Source organism: Crocuta crocuta, unplaced genomic scaffold, assembly GCF_008692635.1.
Source record: "Crocuta crocuta isolate KB4526 unplaced genomic scaffold, BGI_CrCroc_1.0 scaffold21, whole genome shotgun sequence".
NCBI classification, from domain to species: domain Eukaryota; kingdom Metazoa; phylum Chordata; class Mammalia; order Carnivora; family Hyaenidae; genus Crocuta; species Crocuta crocuta.
Window position 1 is genome coordinate 1,201,011 of NW_027527938.1, and position 21,147 is coordinate 1,222,157.

Here is a 21,147-nt window from a genome sequence, read left to right on the forward strand (position 1 = left end):
AAGAAAAAGTAAAATGTGACCCATACTGAAGAATAAATGCAGCCAGTAGAAACTGACTCTGTACAGACATGGATACTGGATTTAGTAGTCAAAGACCTCAAAGAAGTTATTATGTCTATGTTCAAAGATTTAAAGCAAATTATAAGGATAATAACTCAACAAATAGAACAAGGAAGGAAAATCTAACGGGAATCCCAGAGTTAAAAAGAACAAAGGCAAAAATGAAAAATTCAGAAGATTGACTAAGCAGTAGACATGATACTGCAGATACTGCAGAAGAAAAAGCAGTGTACTTATAGACTGATCAATAGAAATTAGTCAGTTCATAAAACAGAGAGAAAACAGACTGAAGTAAAATCAACAAAGCCTCAGTGACCGTGTAACAATCTGAAGCATTACATCATAGATGTAATGAGTCCTAGAAGGACGGGAAACAGACAAAGCGGCTGAAGAAATAATTGGAACAAACCATGGCTAAAAACTTCCTAAATTTGATTTTGAAAGCACATTATTCCAAATAATTTCTGTAAACTCTCCAACCATTAGTGAGGTGGAAAATAATTCCTTATGCCTTAAGTGCAGGCTACCTGTAGCGATTTTCTTCCAAAGCGTGGAAAAGGATGGGGAAAAGAGTAATTTTTTAAAAAAAATTTTAATGTTCATTTATTTTTGAGAGAGACAGACAGTTAGAATGCGAGCAGGGGAGGGGCAGAGAGAGGGAGACACAGAAACTGAAACAGGCTGCAGACTCTGAGTTGCCAGCACAGAGCCTGACACGGGGCTCGAACCCACAAGCTGCAAGATCATGACCTGAGCTCAAGTCAGATGCCCAACCTGCTGAGCCACCCAGGCACCCCAAAAGAGTAATTTTACAGTGGCGAAACTTTTCCAACTTTACCTAAAGCCAGATGATCAAGGTTAATATTAACAGTGATAAATCATATTGATAATCTATACCTTTAATATGATGTGATGAGAATGATAATCTATCTCTATGATCTTTCTCCCCAAAATACATTATTCCAGTCAAATTATGGGGGAAAAATCAGACAAATCTCATCTGAAGGACATTTTGCTAAATAGCTGATCAGTAACTCTTGACAATGTCAGTGATCAAAAACAAGAAAAGCCTAAGAAATTGTCAAAACCAAGAGGCCCAAAACAGCCGTGAGTAAATCTTGAATGGGACCTTAAGGTAACCAAAGAACATTAAAGAAACACTGAGGAAATTTAAAGTTTGAACCTTAGTTAATAATAATGTGTCAATATTGGTTCATTATTTGTGATAAATGCACCATACCTCTGTAAGATGCTAATAATAAGAAATATTGAGTGTGGACTGTAGGCAAAGAAAAATTGTTCCTCTATCCTTCAGGGTCTTCCAACTAGACTAAAATTACATTTAAATGAGACAGATTAACAGAAGAAAGAACCTAGTGCTTTATTATGTGCGCACAGTTCAATAATGAAAATAAGACCTAAGGAAATGAGCAAGGCAGGCAGTTTTTACAGTTTTTAGACAATGAGACAATACATTTGTAAGAAATTAACAGGATAAAGAAAATAGGTGTTTGGGTGCTTTCGTTAGGAAAGTTTAGGCAGGATTTAAGCTGAGGTGGTAGAGAAATAAAAAAAAAAAGTTTGTTTCTACAGTTTTCTTGGCTTTAAAGTTTCTATCTCTGGTGGTAAGCATCTCTTTTCGCTTCTTAGGACATGGAGTATATTTTTCATATGAGAGTTTTATTTCATGTTTTCTCAGGGACAGAGGAAGGTCTGAGTGTTCTTGCATTGATGGTTTCTTAAGTTAACTTTTATTTAAAATAATATGTCAAGGTCACACATTTTGGAGTGGACTGCCCTCAGTCCCTAGAGGACTTTTTGAGAATTCTCTGTACTATGGTCCCAATATTATTTTCAATCTAAAATTCATTTAAAATTAAAAGTTCATTTTAAACTGGAGGGAAAAAATAGATCTGCAGGTCCAAGCATCTCAAAAACATAACACAAACAGCGATCTACATCATGACAACTATTTTCAAACTGCTGAGTGACAAAGATAAACTTTTGATAGCAGCAAAAGAAAAAAAGAAACTTCATCATGTATAAGGGAACAGGAACTGATTAACACCTATTAAAGATTTTATATCCAGAAAAACTATCTTCATAAATGGTCTTCTGAAATTTAGCTTAAAGTAGTAGGATAGGTTAAATGAAAACACTCCTATTACTTGTGCCAAGAAGAATGAAAAGACCATATATTCCTAATAATGAGCCTTAATCCCAAAGAAGCTTAGAAAGTTAAATATTCCCTTATTAAACCTTGCAAAACTTGGGTTTGTAACACTTTTTTTCTTTACAAATTCTGCCCTCCTCACCATATGTCTTCAACAAGTTTGACATAAGTAATAAAAGTACCTTGAAATAGTCACTCTTTTAAAATATTACTACATTATGTTTCTCCCAATTCAATACAATTTTGCAGTTCTTTTTCATCTAGACAAATGTAGATAAAGGAAAAGAAAAAGTAGAAATCAATTAACCCAGCTTGTATTGTGCAGATAACAGAGAATCATTAGAGTTCTTTAAAGTAAGGAATGGTAAGAGATGTACTATGGAGAGATTAATTTAGTAGTCTATGTGTATGGGATAAATTAATGAGAATCAGTTAATAGATATCTGTTAAGTAATTTTTTGACAATACCAGAATGGCCTGATCTCTACAGTCAGATAGAATTAGAAGGAATAACAGATGTTTCACTGGTTTCAAAAAATGGGGTAAAGAAAGTTTAGAACAAAATTAAAAAGAGAATGAGTGATAGGAAAAGTGAGAAACTGGGTACAGATATTACGATGCAAAATTCTCCATGATCTGATCCCAAATAANATTCAAAAAATGGGGTAAAGAAAGTTTAGAACAAAATTAAAAAGAGGAAAAGTGAGAAACTGGGTACAGATATTACGATGCAAAATTCTCCATGATCTGATCCCAAATAACCTCTCTTGCCTTTTGCTTACTCACCTTTACTCAAATCTGGTGCTTCTGCCAAACAGAATTATGTGCTGTTTTCTAATTACGTCATGAACTTGTCATCTATAAGGACATTTACTTGAGACATTCACTACACTTTTCAGTACACAGCCCTGCTACATTCAACTGGGTGATTCATTCTTTTACTAACAATAAGTGGGTATTTATTAAGTTACTACATGAAGGGATAGTACTATATTCTGTGTCTGACAGCTTAGTAGGAAAGTGAACTGGTAAACAAATGGTTTTAGTAGAATGTGGCCAGTGAATCATAAAGGTATGTAAAAGTATAGTGCAAGGGCTACACTGCTATTTGGTGGACAAGGACCAGTGAGCCTAGAGACAAAGAAAAAGAATAGGGAGAGCTTGCTTGAGTGAAAATAGGTTAGATTTTATCCTTCAAGGTCCATTTCATTAAATTTGACTGATAACAAATATCACCAACGCTATTTAAATAGAGTATGTCTTTTGGGGCACCAAGGAGGCTCCTTTGGTTAAGGTCCCACTTCAACTTATGCCTTGATCTCGCTATCTGTGGGCTTGATTTCCACATCGGACTCTCTGCAGTCAGCACAGAACTTGTTTTGGATCCTCTGTGTTCCTCTTTCTCTGCTCCTGCCCCACTCTTGTCCTCTCTCTCTCTCTCTCTCTCCCTCTCTCTCTCAAAAATAAATATTAAAAAAGAGTATGTCTTTCATAGAGATTCTGTGTTGATGAGCCTTTGAAGAATTTTAAATGAAGAAAACTACATAATCAAGTTTGGATGTCAGAAATATTTTTGGAGATACATAGAAAGAATTGAGGGGGTGTTGACTTTAGCAGCAGATGGAATATTTGACAGAAGTGATTTAGACATCTAGAATTGTAGGACTGAAGATAAAAGGTGAATATTTTTACAAAATATGAGAGGTTGTTTGAATGACACCAGCTCATTGAGAATTTCATTGATCATCTTTAGACAGAAGGGATCTCTGTCTTGAATCTTTGCATCTTGTTTATGTAGCTTAAAACACATTGCTAGGGATGATCCTTATTTGTGTACATTTTGCATCAATGATATCTTTCAGACAGACGTGTGCATACACACACACATGCACACACACACGTGTGTGTCTCTGGGCTTGTGCACAAACACACTTGTATGTGTTAGTTTGTAATTACTTTGGGGCTGTAAGATCAGACTTATCTAGAAATTGTGTTCTATCAAGATGTTGCTCAACTACTACTTAGTGAATACTTGAATTAACTAAACCTACATGATTATAAGGGTAGCTATTAAAAGAAAACTTTGATTGAGGATAGGTCTATGTAATAAGCTAGAATTCAGCTTCGGGGTTTTGGCTGAGTCACTATTCTTTTTTAACCATTTTACCCTTTATTCCCCAAGTGTAAAATGGGAATAATAATGGTTACCTGCCTCAAAGGGGTGTTGTGAGGACTAGCTAGTTGACAGTTTTAAACTATTTTCAAGATGGAATGTACTATAAGTGCTCCAAGGAAAGTTTTTAAAAGCACAATGGAATAAAACCCTTGAACCATAGCATTAGGAAAGTTAGTATGTCTTTTAGGCTGGCAATCTTCAACCGATAAAGAATTCTATGGGAAATTAACTCCACAACATTCTTTATTTTCTTGCCTCTTTTCTACTTTCTTTTGTAGCTAATATCTGGCTAGTGACTCAATTCAATAGGAAAGTTCCAGTTATGCCATATTTTGAAATAGATGTTACTCATAAAGAAAGAAATGCAATGAAGATTATAAAATGGTCATTAATCACAGTGGAAAATGTAGTCTTTTCAATATAGCTCTGTATTCAGAATTCACCAGAACTATTTTAAAATTCACTTTATCATCAGGCATTCAAGGGTATTTTGAAGTTGCCTAGAAGCAAATGTTCATTTTTGTGTGGAAATATACTTTAATAATTTTCCTAAAATATAAATATCAGAACTAGGTCAGAACTTCATTTTTCAAAACAATTGCTTGTTTTCTTCCAAATGCCAAACGACATATTCAAAACTCTGGAAAAGAAGTTATTTCCTCTACTCGTTCTTATTAAGAATATTTACACATTTACACACCCTAGTTAAAGACATACATACAGGCTAGAGCAGAAGAGCTGCACACTGGGCAATTTTTGTGATGAAGAAATGTTTATAAAGGAAACAGAATAAGCAAGTTCAAGTGTGCTTTAACAAAACCGAGATGCATCCCCACCATTCTGAAAACAAGCAAGCAAAACCTCTAAGATTAACAACACACACACACACACACACACACACGCACACACACACAAAACCAGACCTTCCTATGAGATATCGTTCAGCCATGAGAAAGGAAGACATCCTGCTGTTTGCAACAACATGGACCCACCACAAGAGCATTAAGCTAAGTGAAATAAGCCAGACATAGAAAGACAAATACCACATCATATCACTTATATGTGGAATCTAAAAAAAAAAAACAAAAACAAAGCCACAGATACAGAGAGGAGAAAAGTGGTTGCCAGGGACTGGGTGGGGCGTGGTGGGGGAAAATAGGTAAAGGTTGGTTAAAGGGTACACTTTCAGCTATAAGGTAAAGTAGAACTTAAGTGTTTTCTCACACAAACAAACATAAATATGTGAGGTGATGGAGGCATAATTAACTTGATGGAGAGATTCCTTTCACAATGTATACATATGTTAAATAATCATGCTAGTACATATTAAATATCTTACAATTTTGTCAAGTACACCTTGTAGGGGCAAAGGGCCAAAATGTACTGCCCCGAGTATGCCCCAATACGTGCCACCTTGGCATATTGATTATTTTAAATAAAAGTTATTTAAGAGACAGCCTGTACAAGGACACTCAGACACCCATCGATCCCACTGAAAACAGGAAATAAACTCCATTTTTAAAGGTATTTCTCCTGTACCATTGGTACAGAGACATCTTTATCACCACAGACAGGAAATTCAGGGCCAGAAAGCTTTACAAACAACACTTTACTTTTTACTAATTTTCTACCCCAGCCCAAATTCTGTTTAGAATTCCTTGCTTTGGGGCACCTGGGTGGCTCAGCTGGTTGAGCATTGATCGATTCATGGTTTCAGTTCAACTCATGATCTCATGGTTCCTGAGTTTGAGCCCTGTGTCTGGCTCTACTGCTGGTGAGGAGCCTGCTTCGGATTCTCTCTTCTTCTCTCTCTCTCTCTCTCTCTCTAGATAAATAAACTTTAAAAAAAAAAAAAGAATTCCTTGCTAATTTAACAAAGTTGAGTTTTCTTTGCCCTGTCAGTTCCTCACAGATCTATTGTATCTTTGTCTAAAACCTATAAAAACGTCCTGACTTGGTAATTTCTTTAGTTCTCCATTTCATCATTGGGTCTCTGTGCTCATGTAATAAATATTTATTTTCTTTCCTCATGTTAATATGTCTCATGTAAATTTAATTATTAGTCCAGCTGGAAGATTTTGAAGGGTCAGAGAAGAAGCCTTCCTTTTCTTCAACTTCACTAAAGCTAAAAAAGAAAAAAAAGTAAGTTGAAAGTCAAAGAATGGATAAAACCTACATTTTGTAAGTGGAGAGCAGTGAGGATATACAAAGATAGGTGGGATAACTATAATAGACTTGAGTTAGGTAAACTAAGTATAGAATTTAGAGAATTAGGTAAATAGAATGCAAGGCCGTTGAGCATGTCTGTGTTATTCACCACTGTATTTCCAGTCCCTCGAATGGTTTCACCCTATAGTAGGAACTCAATAAATATTTGTTGACTCAATAAATAAGTGAAGCATGAGTTTGTAACTTGAAGTGGTAAGCAGTATGAATCAATTATAACTCTTTAAGCAGCAGAGTGGCAGGATAAAATGTGTTTAGAGAGGTTATTTTGGCAGTGGTTATGTGAGGTGACACTAGAGGAATAATCACATGGCGCATTGACGGAACCATTTCTACAGGAGTTTGCTTGACTCAGCCATGTTTTGAACATCTCATCATCTCTGCTTTCAAATGCAAGAAAATCCAACATTACAGATACTATCAATTGAATCAATCTGACATTTATGCTTTACGATATCTTGCTGAGCTATCACAAGATTTGCATTATACATAAGCAGTGAACCAAGAAGGAAAGGCTTTGTATCCACTACATTTGGCAGCAGAGTTATATAAAACAAAGCTGCTCTACATTTGTATTAAAGTTGACATCGGTCTGCCTGTGCCTGCAGAAAGTGGAAGACCAAAAAAGAAAAGGTGTTTATTCTTGAATTTTATTTTATTTATTTATTTTCGTTGTTTCTAGTTTTTTTTTAATGTTTTATTTATTTCTGAGAGACAGAGAGATAACATGAGCAGGGGAAGGTCAGAGAAAGAGGGAGATGCAGAGTCGGAAGCAGGCTCCAGGCTCTGAGCTAGCTGTCAGCACAGAGCCCGAAGCGGGGCTGAAACCCACGAACTGTGAGATCATGACCGGAGTCGAAGTTGGACACTTAATCAACTGAGCCACCTAAGCGTCCCCTAGTTTTTTTTTTAATGATGGATACAGAAAGACAAGACAGGACCTTTTTCCAGAGTTGACAACCTAAATAAGAAAACAAGAGATACCACATAACAGAGGCAAGTTATTCCAGGAGGTAAATGTCCATGAATGTGTTTTTCAAAATACAACTTATTATACAAATGTAGAACTAAATGCTGACTTTGTGATGTTTCCATTATATCTGAAAGCGCTTTGAGAAATACGAAATCTTGTAACTGGGTAAAACCAGTGGTCCAGCTAGCCAAAGGTCCTTTCCAGTGGTACCAATTCATCTGGAGGGAGAGCAGAGAATTTATCCAAAGTTTGAAAATACCATGGGAAACTTTAGGGATCCCAGCAATCAGTGAATGGGTCATCCATATACCCAGTAGACTTACAGGTGCTACACACCGCCACTCAGAATGCTCCTCACGGTGGCAGCATGTGACAAGTCAGCGATCTCCTGGCCTCTGGTTTCCTCTGTCTTTGCCCTGCCCTCTTGTATCTTCAATCACCAGTGTCAAAGGACACATATAAGTAGTTGGGAAGCACTAAACTCTGATAGTAAAGCAAAAATCAGAGGTAAAGGGAAATGTTTAACCAGTCATATTCAAACACAAGTTAGTGACTGAAATATTTTAGGTTCAAAGCGCCAAATATTCTTCCTTCCTGAGAAACCTCCATCAGGTTCTCATTCTGGTGAGTATTTTCACATTGCAGGTTGCTGCCACAAACTGAATGAGTGTATATTTTTGAGTGTGGATTTATCACTTAAGGGTTTGAATTAGGAGACTGAAAGAAAATATTTTGTATCCATGTATTTTTAAAATATCCATCCACGGGGGCGCCTGGGTGGCTCAGTCAGTTGAACGTCCAATTTGGGCTCATGGTTTGTGAGTTAGAGCCAAGCCTTGGGATCTCTGCTGACAGCTGAGAGCCTGAAGTCTGCTTCAGGTTCGGTGTCTCTCCCTTTCTCTGCCCCTCCCCTGCTCGTGCACTTACTCTCTCTCTCTCTCTCTCCTCTCTTTCTCTCAGTCTCTCTGAAAAATAAATAAACATTAAAAAATAAAATAAAATATCTATCTATGACAAAGGAGCCAGGGGTTAGTTTCTTATGGCAGTGGCGGTGGGAGTGTTGGGGGTAGAATGTTCTCATGGAGATACTATAAAGTTATGTCAGTTCACTTCATTCCTTGTTCTTTAACAGATTCTGAGGTGCAGCTGTTGTCTTGTTCAGGTTCAGGAAGCTCATTCAGAGGTATTGCAACATCCTCATGTGGCAGCTTGTCTCTTTCCCAAGCATCATCAATCAAATCCAAGATCCCTCCATCTCTCTGTACCTCACTGTCCATTCTCCTGCAGCTTTGATCTTGTCAAATTGGTGCCAGATCCAGTGTTGCACCTTGTTCTTGAATTTTAATCTTAAAACAAAATGAACATAAATAAAACCAAGACAAATGACAAAAATAATAAAACATAAATATTCTTCACTTTCATTGTAAACATCTTGCTTCTTGAAAACATCAAGAAGCAAGACGCTTAACTTTCAAATATTTGTTTTGGTGATTAAGAAAAAGTCAGTATGGGAGGGTCTGGGTGCTCAGCCGGTTAAGCGTCTGACTTTGGCTCAGGTCATGGCCTTGAGGTTCATGAGTCTGAGCCCTTCACTGGGTTCCCTGCTGTTGCTGTGGAGCCTGCTTCAGATCCTCTGTCTCCCTCTCTCTCTGCTCTTCCCCTGCTGATGCACGTGTTCTCTCTCTCTCTATCTATCTCAAAATTAAATACATATTAAAATAAAAAAAGGAAAGAATTACTTTCTACTCATTCTAGTTTCATCTCATTTTCCTTTTGTTAATTAGGTTCAGAGTTGTGATAATCTAGATGTCCTGAACTTATCATTATTATTATTATGAGTTATATTACTGTGAATACTATGATTAGTAATAATTTATTTTTCTTACTCTAACAATGTAAAAAATATAATTAATAACATGTATAATAATAATGCATTTTATTAATATTTGTATTGGGCTTTATTTACACATATAATATTCCAACTAGCTACCATAAGCAAAGTGCTTGGGTGGTGCGCATTTTATTATCTTTCTTTTATATTGGGGAATCTGCTAATCAGAAATACTAGATGAAGGTCACCTGGGTGGCTCAGTCGGTTGAGCGTCCAACCTCCACGCGGGTCATGATCTCACGGTTTGTGGGTTCGAGCCCCATGATGGGCTCTGTGCTGACAGCTAGCTCAGAGCCTGGAGCCTCTTCAGATTCTGTGTCTCTCCCTCTCTCTCTGACCCTCCCCTGCTTATGCTCTCTCTCTCTCTTTCTCTCTCTCTCTCAGAAATAAATAAAAACATTTTAAAAAATTAAAAAAACAGAAATTAAAAAAAAGAAATACTGGGTGACTCCAGGTCACCCAGTAATTATAGAACTAGAGTCGTTCTTGTCGTATTTATTTTCCTCCACCACACTGCTATGCTCCTAACTGCTTTGCTTTCACCAGGAACATCTTTCTTTAGTCTCTGGCCAAAATTAAAATTTGTCACTGAAATACAGAAAGTATCCAAATTCATTATTGACCTTATGGAGAATAAAACATTTTGTCTAAGCTTACGGGATGAAATTCTACTTTATTTTCAGGTTGGTTACAGAAGAACTATATCTGATAATTAACTATTATCTTGCATAAATATATATATATATATATACATATATATATATAGCATATATATATTATAATGCAGCCGGATCATTTTTCTCACTTTTGCATAAAAGGAGATTTGGAAACCAGAAGGATCAACTGCATAATTTTTAAGAATTTTTCTGGAAGCCATGTTTTTAATCTGCATATCTCTCTAAGACTTTGCATAGATAGTTCTGTGTTTTCCGAACTGATAACAAATTCAGATAATTAATGTTCAATAAATAACATGCTATTCCATGGAGAAGCTCTTTCCCTCACTTTTTAATCTGAGTAATTAATATTGTTACCCAATATTAGCTCCTAACACAAGATTTCAAAAGGTATTGCCTGCTGTACAATAGAATTGTCACTCTCAAGTATTGGAGTTTAATCACTATACAGTGGTAAAAAAAATGACAAAAATTAGCTTCTACCTAAGTAATAAGCTTCCTTTCCCTGAAATAACAGAAATAACATAAAAATATTGAGCTAAATTATTAAATTATCATAGGGTCTTGTTAGAGAGAGGAGAAAATCATTTTAAAAGCATGAAAGTACTCTAGCAAGAATTGGCTAAAACCTCATTAAAGTGATTAACATAATTAAGAAAAAGTGTATTTCTTTAGTGAGCACTCTGCTTGAATCTGGAAACATCAGGAAGGCATACTTTGCACATTTTTATTTAAGCACCAAGGTACTTGTTGTCTGGTCTTAATAAGCAGAAAAATCCATATTTTGGATATGAATGAACCAGGTTGTCTTAGTAGAATGATGCTTTTACCCATTCAGATCACAGTGACTTTCCTTTTTTCTGATTCTGTGCTTACCAAACACATTTCTGATTGTAATTTGACTTTTAGACTAGCACATGTACAGATAGCATCTTAGTCATATTTGGGCATTTAGTGTAGCTTGCTGAAGGAGAGAAAATGTGCTGATCTACCTTTGAGTTCGGGCATGAAACATCTGTCTCTGGGGGCTTGGTTAATATGAGCCAGGTCTCATGAGACAAATCTATTCTTAGTGTGTTGATACAGCCAGTCCTTCTGCTCGCCAGGGCTAAGGGACTGACTAGCGGCAGCTGCAGCGAACACTCAGAAATGATGAGGACAGATGAAGCATCCTGGAGAGAGCCAACGCCTTTCTTGCCACTCATGCGCCCAAGGCAACTTTTATTTTAACTTCAGTACGGAGCATTTACTATGTATTCACACTCATGATATTAGCTCCTGAGAATTCACAGTTAGAAATCTTGAAACTTTTCCAAGGAACTTAAAACCTCATTTATGAAATAATTTTATTTTTCTTCTGATAAAGGCAATAACTGAGAATTCTAAGAATTTAACACGCTGTGTTAAAATTACAATATCATCATGAGAGGAAAAGCATGCCAATTCCTTTATTTTACATCCAAATGCCGGAAGAAAGCTTTTCCCAATTTATTTCCCTACAGTGTCCAGAGTCATTACTTTAAATCATATTTGCTAAGTCCTATGTTCAGAAAAACCTTTGAAATGGCCTCTTCTATTCCACTTAGAACAAAATGCATTATCTTAGCATAGGCTTGGCCTAATTGTCTGTGCCCACACTGCTCTAACCCTTTCTAATGCATATGGTAAAAATGAACTTTTTCCTATCTTGGGTCAGGTTTCTTGGAAATAGACTCTGAGAGAGAGAGAGAGACCCGTGCTTAGAAGTTTTATTGGAGCTGAAAGGAAGTGAAGGAAGCAAAGGTTTAGGCAGAAGAAGTTGAACAAGGATACATTTAAAACCAAAGCCTAAGTTTGTCCCAGTGGACTCTCTAGAGCTTGAAAGGCCCTTCAGAGTGGTCCCAAACTATGGCAAGAGACACAGACCTGTGCTTCCACCATGCAAGAGAAACCTAGACAGTGCCTCACAGCAGCTCGTCTGGTTTTTCTGAACAGATGAATATTTTTCCCCAGAGGGGTTTCTCACATGTTTTTCTGTTTCTTCTGTCCGAAATGCTCTCTTCCTCCACCACCCTACCACTGTTGTCTGGAAGTTTTGGGTTATTTTTCAGGTCATTTAAATTCCTGGGGCACTTGGCTGACTCAGTCAGGTAAGTGTCTGACTTCGGCTTAGGTCATAATTTCACGGTTTGTGGGTTCGAGTCCCACGTCAGGCTCCGGGCTGGCGGCTTGGAACCTGGAGCCTGCTTAAGATTCTGTGTCTCCCCTTCTCTCTGCCCATTCCCTACTTTCACTTTATCTGTCTGTCTCTATCAAAAATAAATAAAAATTAAAATGTTTTTTAAGTTATAAATTCCTCAGAAAGATTTTCTCTGATCCCTGAGTCTAAACTACGTTTTTCCTTTAAACTCTATCATAGCAACATATACTTCTTCTATAAAATATTTTTGTATAAAATTAATAAAGTACACAATTATATTTTTCTTGTGTGGTCTTTGCATTTAGTATTATGGTTCTCCATTTGTATTACATTATTGTCTTATAGAGTACAGCTTCTGTCACATCTATGTAGTTAGCATATAGCCCCAGTGACTAATAAATATCTTTAAACGAATGAATAAGTCATGGTCTTCTTTTCCTTCGACCCTGGAAATTGCTGACATTTCTCACTTACTATATTGATTTAAATTTAACTCCATTAATATTTTTTGTGAAATGTGTGCTGTTTGTATTAGAATTGTCTCCGATATTCTAATACAGAAGTTTTAATACAAACAGATTCTAATACAAACTAGAATCACCTGGAGGGTTTGTAGGAGCTCATAATGGTGACCCCACTGCCAACATTCTACTTTCGTGCATATAGTTTCCATTGATGCTGATGTTTCTGCTCCAGGAATGGCACTTTGAGAACATTGTCCTAAGGAAACTTTAAGGTGAAATAGATTTGTTACAGTAATTTGGAGATATTTTTAATCTTATGAAGCCATTCTGTGGGATTGGACATCTCTACTTTGTGTTAACTCAACATTTCTTTCAAGATATTTATAAATTCCATTTCCCAAGTCCTTCCTTCTAAAGAGTTTGGAAATAGTCCTGATAGAGGAAAAAAATTTTCTTTTATATATAGAATGAAGGTTTTAATGATGTGGAAAGATACTTGACAGAGAAGGATGAAATCAAGCGACTCTAGCCATAAAGGTAAAGTAAAAAGCAGGACAGTTATAAACTGATTACTTTAATAAAGCATTTCAATAAGCCATTAAATTAATAAGTAAAATATATCAATGCATTAATTAAATATTAATATAATTGAATTCATAACATAATAATAGTCTATTACATTCGAGGATCAGGACAATTTCTATTTATATTCATTTTTATTTTGTTTTACTTAAAATGTCTCTATGTCAATTTTTCTATACAGATGAAATAATTGTATAATACCTTTCTTTAAAATTTTTAATGGCAGTTATTTTTGGAAGACAGGACTCTATGTTTTCAGTGTAAAATGTATGTTTAGAGACATATAACATGTTAAAAAAAAGTAATCTAACTTGCTTTTCATAGTTTGAATGTTTTTGTTTGGAACACTGATTTATAAAGTAATAAGCAGAAGTGTCTTCTTAAATACAGTGTTAACAACTGAATTTAATCTAAATTATTTAAACTTCACTAAAGGATTGCAATCATAAGGCATATATTTGATAGTAGAGCTTTACTTTAGAATCATGAAAAACTGAAAAAAAATATGACACTCTCTTATTTTGGTATATGCTGAACTTGGAAGAGCATAATTGTGGCATATTAAAATCACAACTATATTTATAAACTCCGTTGCCAGAGAACACATGCATTACTTGGCAACATGTGAAATGTTAATTACAAGTTAATATTTCACTTATATACTGCGATATTTTCTAGTACATGCAACTAAATATTCCTCCTAAAGATCAATGATGAATTCCTATTAACAAGTAATTGCTAAGCAACATACGGACATAAATCTCATGACGTGTTGAATCTTCTAGTGTGGTGGAATGAGCTAGAAAACAAACTAACAAATAAATGAAATACATTTGCAAATGAATGTGCTGAAATAAAAAAGGGTTAGGCTGACTTAGATAATGTTTTCATAAAAAGTTCTCCCTAACTTGCCAGTATTTCAACTGACAGTTGAGGGGTGCTTGGGTGGCTTAGTCAGCTAAGTGCCTGAGTTTGGCTCAGGTCAGGATCTCACAGTTTGTGAGTTTGAGCCCTTAGTCAGGCTCTGTGCTAATCACTCAGATCCTGGAGCCTGCTTCAAATATCTTGACTTCCTCTCTCTCTGTCCCTCCCCTGCTAACATTCTCTCTCTCTCTCTCTCTCTCTCAAAAATAAACATTAAAAAATTTAAGCTGACACTTGAATGACAGAAGAATACAGAGGGAAATTATAGCAGGCAAAGGAAATCACAACATGGGACAGTACTAGGCTGGAAAAAAGCAATGTGTGTTCATATCCCATAGGCAGTGTGAGCAAGGTGATAGCCATTGAAAAGGGGGAGGTATGCTTAAGGCAGATGACACTGCTGTTAGAGGCGGCAGTGAGAGATTTTTATTTTATCTAAGAATAACAGGAAGCCATTGAAGTGAGAGGAGCAGAAATATGACTGTGTCCAATTCATATCTTGTTTGTTACAAAGGAAGAGATCTCTGACTTCAAGGAAACTATAGTTGAAAGATTCCCAGATTTAGAGGAAGTACAAAATAAAACTCTTAAAAGCACCTCAGGAAATAAAGAATAAGCATTTAGAATTTTAGAACACTTTACCTTCAGAGCACCAACAGCAAATGACTGTTCCAGTCACATAGGATTTTTCTCTGGTGCCTCTCTTTCCTACTATCTATTCAAGCTCTAGAGCCTGTGCATGGGGGAAAGGAGTGCAAGAACAAGCTATAGAAACAGGTCTACACTGCAGACCTGCAGTTGAGTCTCAATTAGAGGAGTATATTTTTTGTTTTGTAAAAAAATATTAGAGGGACACAAATTTCACTTTCCTATGAGTGATGATGAAGCAATGGACCTATAATCAAGTTTCTCTTGGGAAGTGCATTAACTAGATACCGGAGAACACAATGAAAGTGATTTTTGTGTGTGCTTTACTGAGCCTATCTCTGTAAATAAACACTTCATTTGTAACGCTGAAAGGGCAGGAAGGAATTGATCATTTCACAAATTGCAATTTAAATAACTTTTTACATCATTTAAGCATGAGTTGATTTTCTTTGAATCCCAGGTTTGCTGTGTTTGTAGAATGTAAGCCCAAAGACAGGCTTTGGCATTCTTTCTCGCTTGCTACAGCTCCAGCACAATAAAGAATACCTTGAACACAGTATGTGAGTTAATACTGAATCAACTTGAGCAGACTATAGAGGACCACCTCATTCTCTCATCCTCAGAATTTTTCAAAATGAAATATTCTTACTGTATGGTTAAATTTGATGTTTAAAAATATAACTGAAATTCTTTAAAGAAGGTATCGACACAAACTTCCTTCTAAAATATTTCAAGGCAACTTGATTATTATAGCAAAACAGAGAAAAACTGCTTTATCAGGAATTTATTCAGATCTCTTCTGGGAAAAGTACTATTTATGATTTTATAGAACATGTCAACCTACAAAAGCCACCTTCCTGTTTTTAATGATCTAAGAATACGTCTAATGGGAGTGTTAATGCTGTCTTTAACTCATTGGTCAGGAATTCATTCCAGTCCCTTGGAGAAAAGTACTTTGTATGATACCATGGAATATGTAAACATCTTCAAGTCAGTCACACACTCAGGAGTCTAAGGATTTAATAGTACAACCGGAGAGTTGCTAGTATCTCTGACAAATTGGCAAAATAAATCGATTTGATTGAGATTCCTCTGTAAGAATAAGTCTCTAAGGCAGAGAAATTCAAGCAAACAAGCCAATTAAATAACAGTACCTAATATCAGACTTGGTGACTGTCATTCAAAATTGTGTGCAGCCCAGGCCCAGGTTTGGTGAGAGTGATAAGTAAAATGAAAAAAGCCTTTTTACTAAACCTCTATAAATCACTGGTGCTGTGAGCAATACTTTGTGCTCAAATGGAAGAATAAGTTTCTCAAGCAGGGGGAAGCCCTGGCTTTTCACTTCTGCATCAAATAGAACATGGCTTTTGTACAACAATACTACTTTATTCAATACTGAAGGAATCCAGAACAGTGGCGTTAACAGAAGTATTCAGTGCAGTTTGGCAATTGTTGAAAGATTCAGCATAGTCCAGAGGAAGCAAAAGGGATGACTGGAGAAAGTATATATAACAAAAGTCACAGTATCTGTATCTCTTGAGATGTTGCTGTACCCCAAATTGGAAAGCACACTTGACATTTATAGGAACACTAAATGGAAGAGGCCAAAGATGGAGATTTCAGAAAAAAATGGCTGAAAACACATGATAGGTGCTGGGTATGTTTGAGAAATGCCAAAAGTATTTAGATGGGGACCACACAGGGATTGCTATGGTGGGTGGCTAAAAGAGAAATTGAAATAACACGTTTCAGCTAACCTGAGAGGTATGTCACTTGGACTATACAATTTATTTATTCTGTATATATATATATTTTTTTCTTCTTCTTGATGTCCTTATTTCAATGAATGACCATCAGCCACTGTATTCCCCAACTCAGAAAACTGCTAGTCGTTGTTACGTTAAGCTCTTCTCCCACTTCACATTTGGTGCTAGAACCAATTCTGTAGATGCTACTTACTAAAATGTCTTGGCAAATGCTCTCATTTAAGCCTTTGCTATTTCTCATATGAACTACAACATAATTCTGAGTAGCTTTCCTGCCTCTAATGCTTTTCTCTATCATGCTACAAGAGATCATTGTAAAAAACTAGTTCTCACAGTTTGAGTACCCCCCTCAAATCCTTTAAGATCTTTCTAATAATTTCAACATAAACTTCAAATTCTCAACATATCATCAAAGTTCTTTCAAAATCTAGACCTTGCCTATCTTTTATAGAATGCCTCAACATGCGTAATTTTCTGAATATGCTTTACTCTTTCTTCTTTCATAATTTATACAAACTGTTCGCCTATATTCAGATATCAAGCACACACATGCCCACATCCTTCGATTTTTAGCTTAAGTATCTCTACCTCTAAGAAAGTTCCGTCTTTTTAGCCCCATCAGTAATAATAGCAAGACACTTTCAATTATAAGTAGAAACATGAACTAGTTTTAAAAAACAGACTGGGGTGGAACCTGAGCTCAAGTTTTAAGAAACTTGTCTTTCTATTTTTTCTGGCATAGCTCGCTTCTGCCTGGCTACTTCCATGAATTAATTTAAGGAATTAAAATTGTCATCAGAAACTTCCTTCCATAGACTTCTTGTCTTCTCTGGTCTGTTTAGTTTCAGTCTTCTCCTAGCGTGGGCAATACTACTGCTGGCAAACCCACATTTGTATCATCCTGGCTTTGTAATGTCAGTTCTATCCGAAAGCCCGTGTCTCAGTCTCAGTGCCAGAGAGGAGTCAGATAGGTCTGACAATCCCAGATGCAAATAAAATGTCTTTAGAGTCGAATACTTCTTGCACTCTTAAATCATAGGCTTATTCTGAGGTGGTAAAGCAATACAGTAACTGACAGTCTCCTAAGAACCGTATGTGGTAGAGATGAACATATTTAAATAAAGCAGAAGATTTGATGGACTGACATGCACATACAAAGTTACAAGAGTCCAATCACCCCCTTTCCTCCAAAACGTAGGCTAGTCATATCTCCTGTATACTCCGTGGTAGCTTACATATACCTTTATCATAGTGCATATCTAATTGTACCATGTTTCTAAATTTCTCACACTCTCTGATAAATTCCTCAATGATAGATGATGATGACGACGACAATGATGACGACGACGATGATGATGATTTTATTTCTGTATTATCAATAGTGTGTATGGATGGGCAAAAGATAGACATTGCACAAATGTTTGATAAATAAATAAGTGCCAAAATCACAGCATCTGCACCATGTTTTCTTCTTAAAGTGCACTTAATTGAGATCTGACTTTCCATTTGCCTTTTTGTCTCTTATTGAATAATGGCAAAGACTAATTTTGTACTTGTTAAAATAATTTATTGTATGAATTATATATTACATTTAATATAATAAATTTCATCATATTTAACAGTGGCTTTCTCCAGAGACAAACATCCTTACAGACTTTAATATTAAAAATATTCTTTTTTTATATAATCTCAGGACATCTGGTTTGGAAAATATGAGTATTGCCATTTAATTTACATGATGTATTGTATATTAGAAATAGGTTTTTTGTTTCTTTGTCAGGACCTATTTTGAATAACTTTAAAAAAGAACCCAAGACTAGCCAAAGCCACATCAATATTTTTTGATTATATGACAGGAAAAATGCTGGTGCATTAACAATTACTGAGTACATTTAAATCATTATTCATTTATGGAATAGCATTAATTTCTGAATAGTGTGTCACCAGATAGGAATGATTCAAAGCAAAGCAGAGGCTCCTCAAATCTCTTAGTTCCTTATTATATCAATCTATTCACTGTTGCCACCCACAAATACTCCTCAATCTGAAGAAAAGCCATTATCAGTCAGATCACTAGATGAAACTTGTAAAAAAAAAAAATTAAGACGATAATTTTAGTTAGTTTAAAGAATTAAATTCTCAGAAGACCAAGAAAAATGGATTTATAACTATTTGAAGCTGTTAGGTATGGATATTCCAAAACACCTATAAATTCTTTTTAATTTCTTTTATGTTTTTAATTTATTACTGAGACAGAGAGAAACAGAGCATGAGTGGGGGAGGGACAGAGAGAGAGGGTGACACAGAATCCAAAACAGACTCCAGGCTCTGAGCTGTCAGCACAGAGCCGGATGCGGGGCTCGAACCCATGAACCGCGTGATCATGACCTGAGCCGAACTCGGAGGCTTAACCGACTGAGCCACCCAGGAGCCCCACATTCTTTTTAAAACAATAGTATTTTTCAGTTGCCAACTCAGGACAAATCCTATTTTTCAGTTTTTAAATGCTGAAAATGCTCCTTTAATGAAAACAGGCAATATGCCGACAAAAAAGTCGTTCTCAAAATATAAGAACATTTATTATCTATTAAATTTAAAAACGCTAAACATGTTTAATGTATTTGCTGGCTTAGATTGTAATCACTGATTCATCCACTTGTGTAATGTACATTTACTGAACAAGAATTAAGTTATAAAGTTAAATGTTGAACTATTTAGTTGATATAAAATTTAATATCTATTGAGTATGTGTGATAATCCCCTGTAGTAATATTTATCTAATTTTCTAATAATTATAAAAAGTAATAGTTATTTATTAATATATTTGAAAAGACAGTCCAATGCAATGGATTAATTAAAAATTTACCTCCAGAATTCTGGAGACAAAGAATTCTCCTCCTTTTATCCATATGCAAGACATTGAAACATTCCGTACTTTGATGTATTCATCTGTCAAATTAGAATGGTAATAATGATACCTAACTCGAGGATTATTGAGAAAATTAAGTTTTAATTAATACTAGTATTTATTTTGTCTGTCACTGGACATAGATAGACACTGAAAATAGATAAGGCAAACATTTTCTACTAAGTACCAAAAGAGGAAAATGTGGGGCCATATCATCATTTTAATAAGTAGCTAGGAAACAAATTAAGCACATTTGAAACTAAAAGCATTTTACATTTGGTTTTTAAATTATTCTGTCAGAATTAATACCTCAATTTAAAAATCAAATTAAAATATTTCTAGCATTAATTTTAAAGTTTCAGGATCAAAGTTAGTGATTGTTTTTTAAACTGCATTCGTTTTTCTTTGTTGTATCTACAGATTTAAATATTCCCTCAAGAGTCACTGACAGAATTCACTGACATATGAATCTGCTTGGGAATCTGGTTTGGGACTAAGATCATATTAAGTCATAACACCCAGTGTTCATGAACTCTGAGAGACATATGACTGTGAAAATAAATAAATAAATAAATAAATAAACAGGCAAGCCTCTATAGAATTATAGATTTATGTAAGTCTCTATAAAATCTGCATTTATCTAGTCTGGGGAGGCCTATGTATTATAAAAGAGTATGAATTGATTATATATGTGGACTAATTAGTACAGAAAGTGATTCATAATAAACATATATACATTTGGCTTCAGGCTTCATATCAGATGATGAAGAAACTGTTATTGGAGGCTGGAAGGGTAGTAGTTTATATTATTCAGTAGTAAAACATTTTGTAAAAAGTATAATTTGTGATAAGTCGGAAGGCAGGCAAAATTCTCGAATGAGCTTTGATATATTTGGGGAGGCTGGGAAACAAGATGTAAGGAGTGTCTCTAAGTTGCTATGGGTATCTTTGACAAGATATTACAAGAAATAAATGAACTCAGAAAATAATTGCAAGAAAAAATAAAAGGAAATTAAGATAAAAGAAAATTAGAAGAATTCTAGAAATTACAGAAATATAGAAAGTTGGAATATGGAAGATTCTTCTTTCCATCCTGTAACAGATAAAACTGAGATATTTGAGTGAGAAAGGCCAATTTAATTCATGGAAAAGGTGTTTGAGTCAATTAAGGTTGTGCATTTTATTGCACAAAATGGTTCATTAAAGAGACTAGGGACACATGGGTGGTTTAGTCTGTTGAGCATCCCACTCTTAATTTCAGCTCAGGTCATGATTTCAAGGTGGTGGGATCGAGCCTCTCCTGGGGCTCCATGCTGGGCATAGAGCCTGCTTAGGATTCGGATTCTCTCTCTCTCTCTCTCTCTCTCTCTCTCTCCCTCTCTCCCCCTCTCCCCTGCGCTCTCTCTCTCTTTCTTAAAATAATAATAGTTATTATTATAATTATAATAATAAATACAGGAAATAAAAAGAGAGAGACTAAAGCAATGGCTCTTCATTTTG

General features: G+C 35.5%; 1 long non-coding RNA gene and 1 pseudogene across 1 annotated transcript; one reads left to right on the forward strand and one right to left on the reverse strand.

Annotated features, from left to right (window-relative positions):
- Window positions 1-8,645: 8,645 nt before the first annotated feature.
- On the reverse strand, window positions 8,646-8,885 carry LOC144221698 (anaphase-promoting complex subunit 13 pseudogene; annotated as a pseudogene).
- Window positions 8,886-13,038: 4,153 nt separating this feature from the next.
- LOC144221708 (uncharacterized) lies at window positions 13,039-20,180 on the forward strand. Its single transcript, XR_013332147.1, has 3 exons — window positions 13,039-13,091; window positions 13,286-13,356; window positions 20,068-20,180. It is a non-coding gene; the product is annotated as an uncharacterized LOC144221708 (long non-coding RNA).
- The last annotated feature ends 967 nt before the right edge of the window (window positions 20,181-21,147 follow it).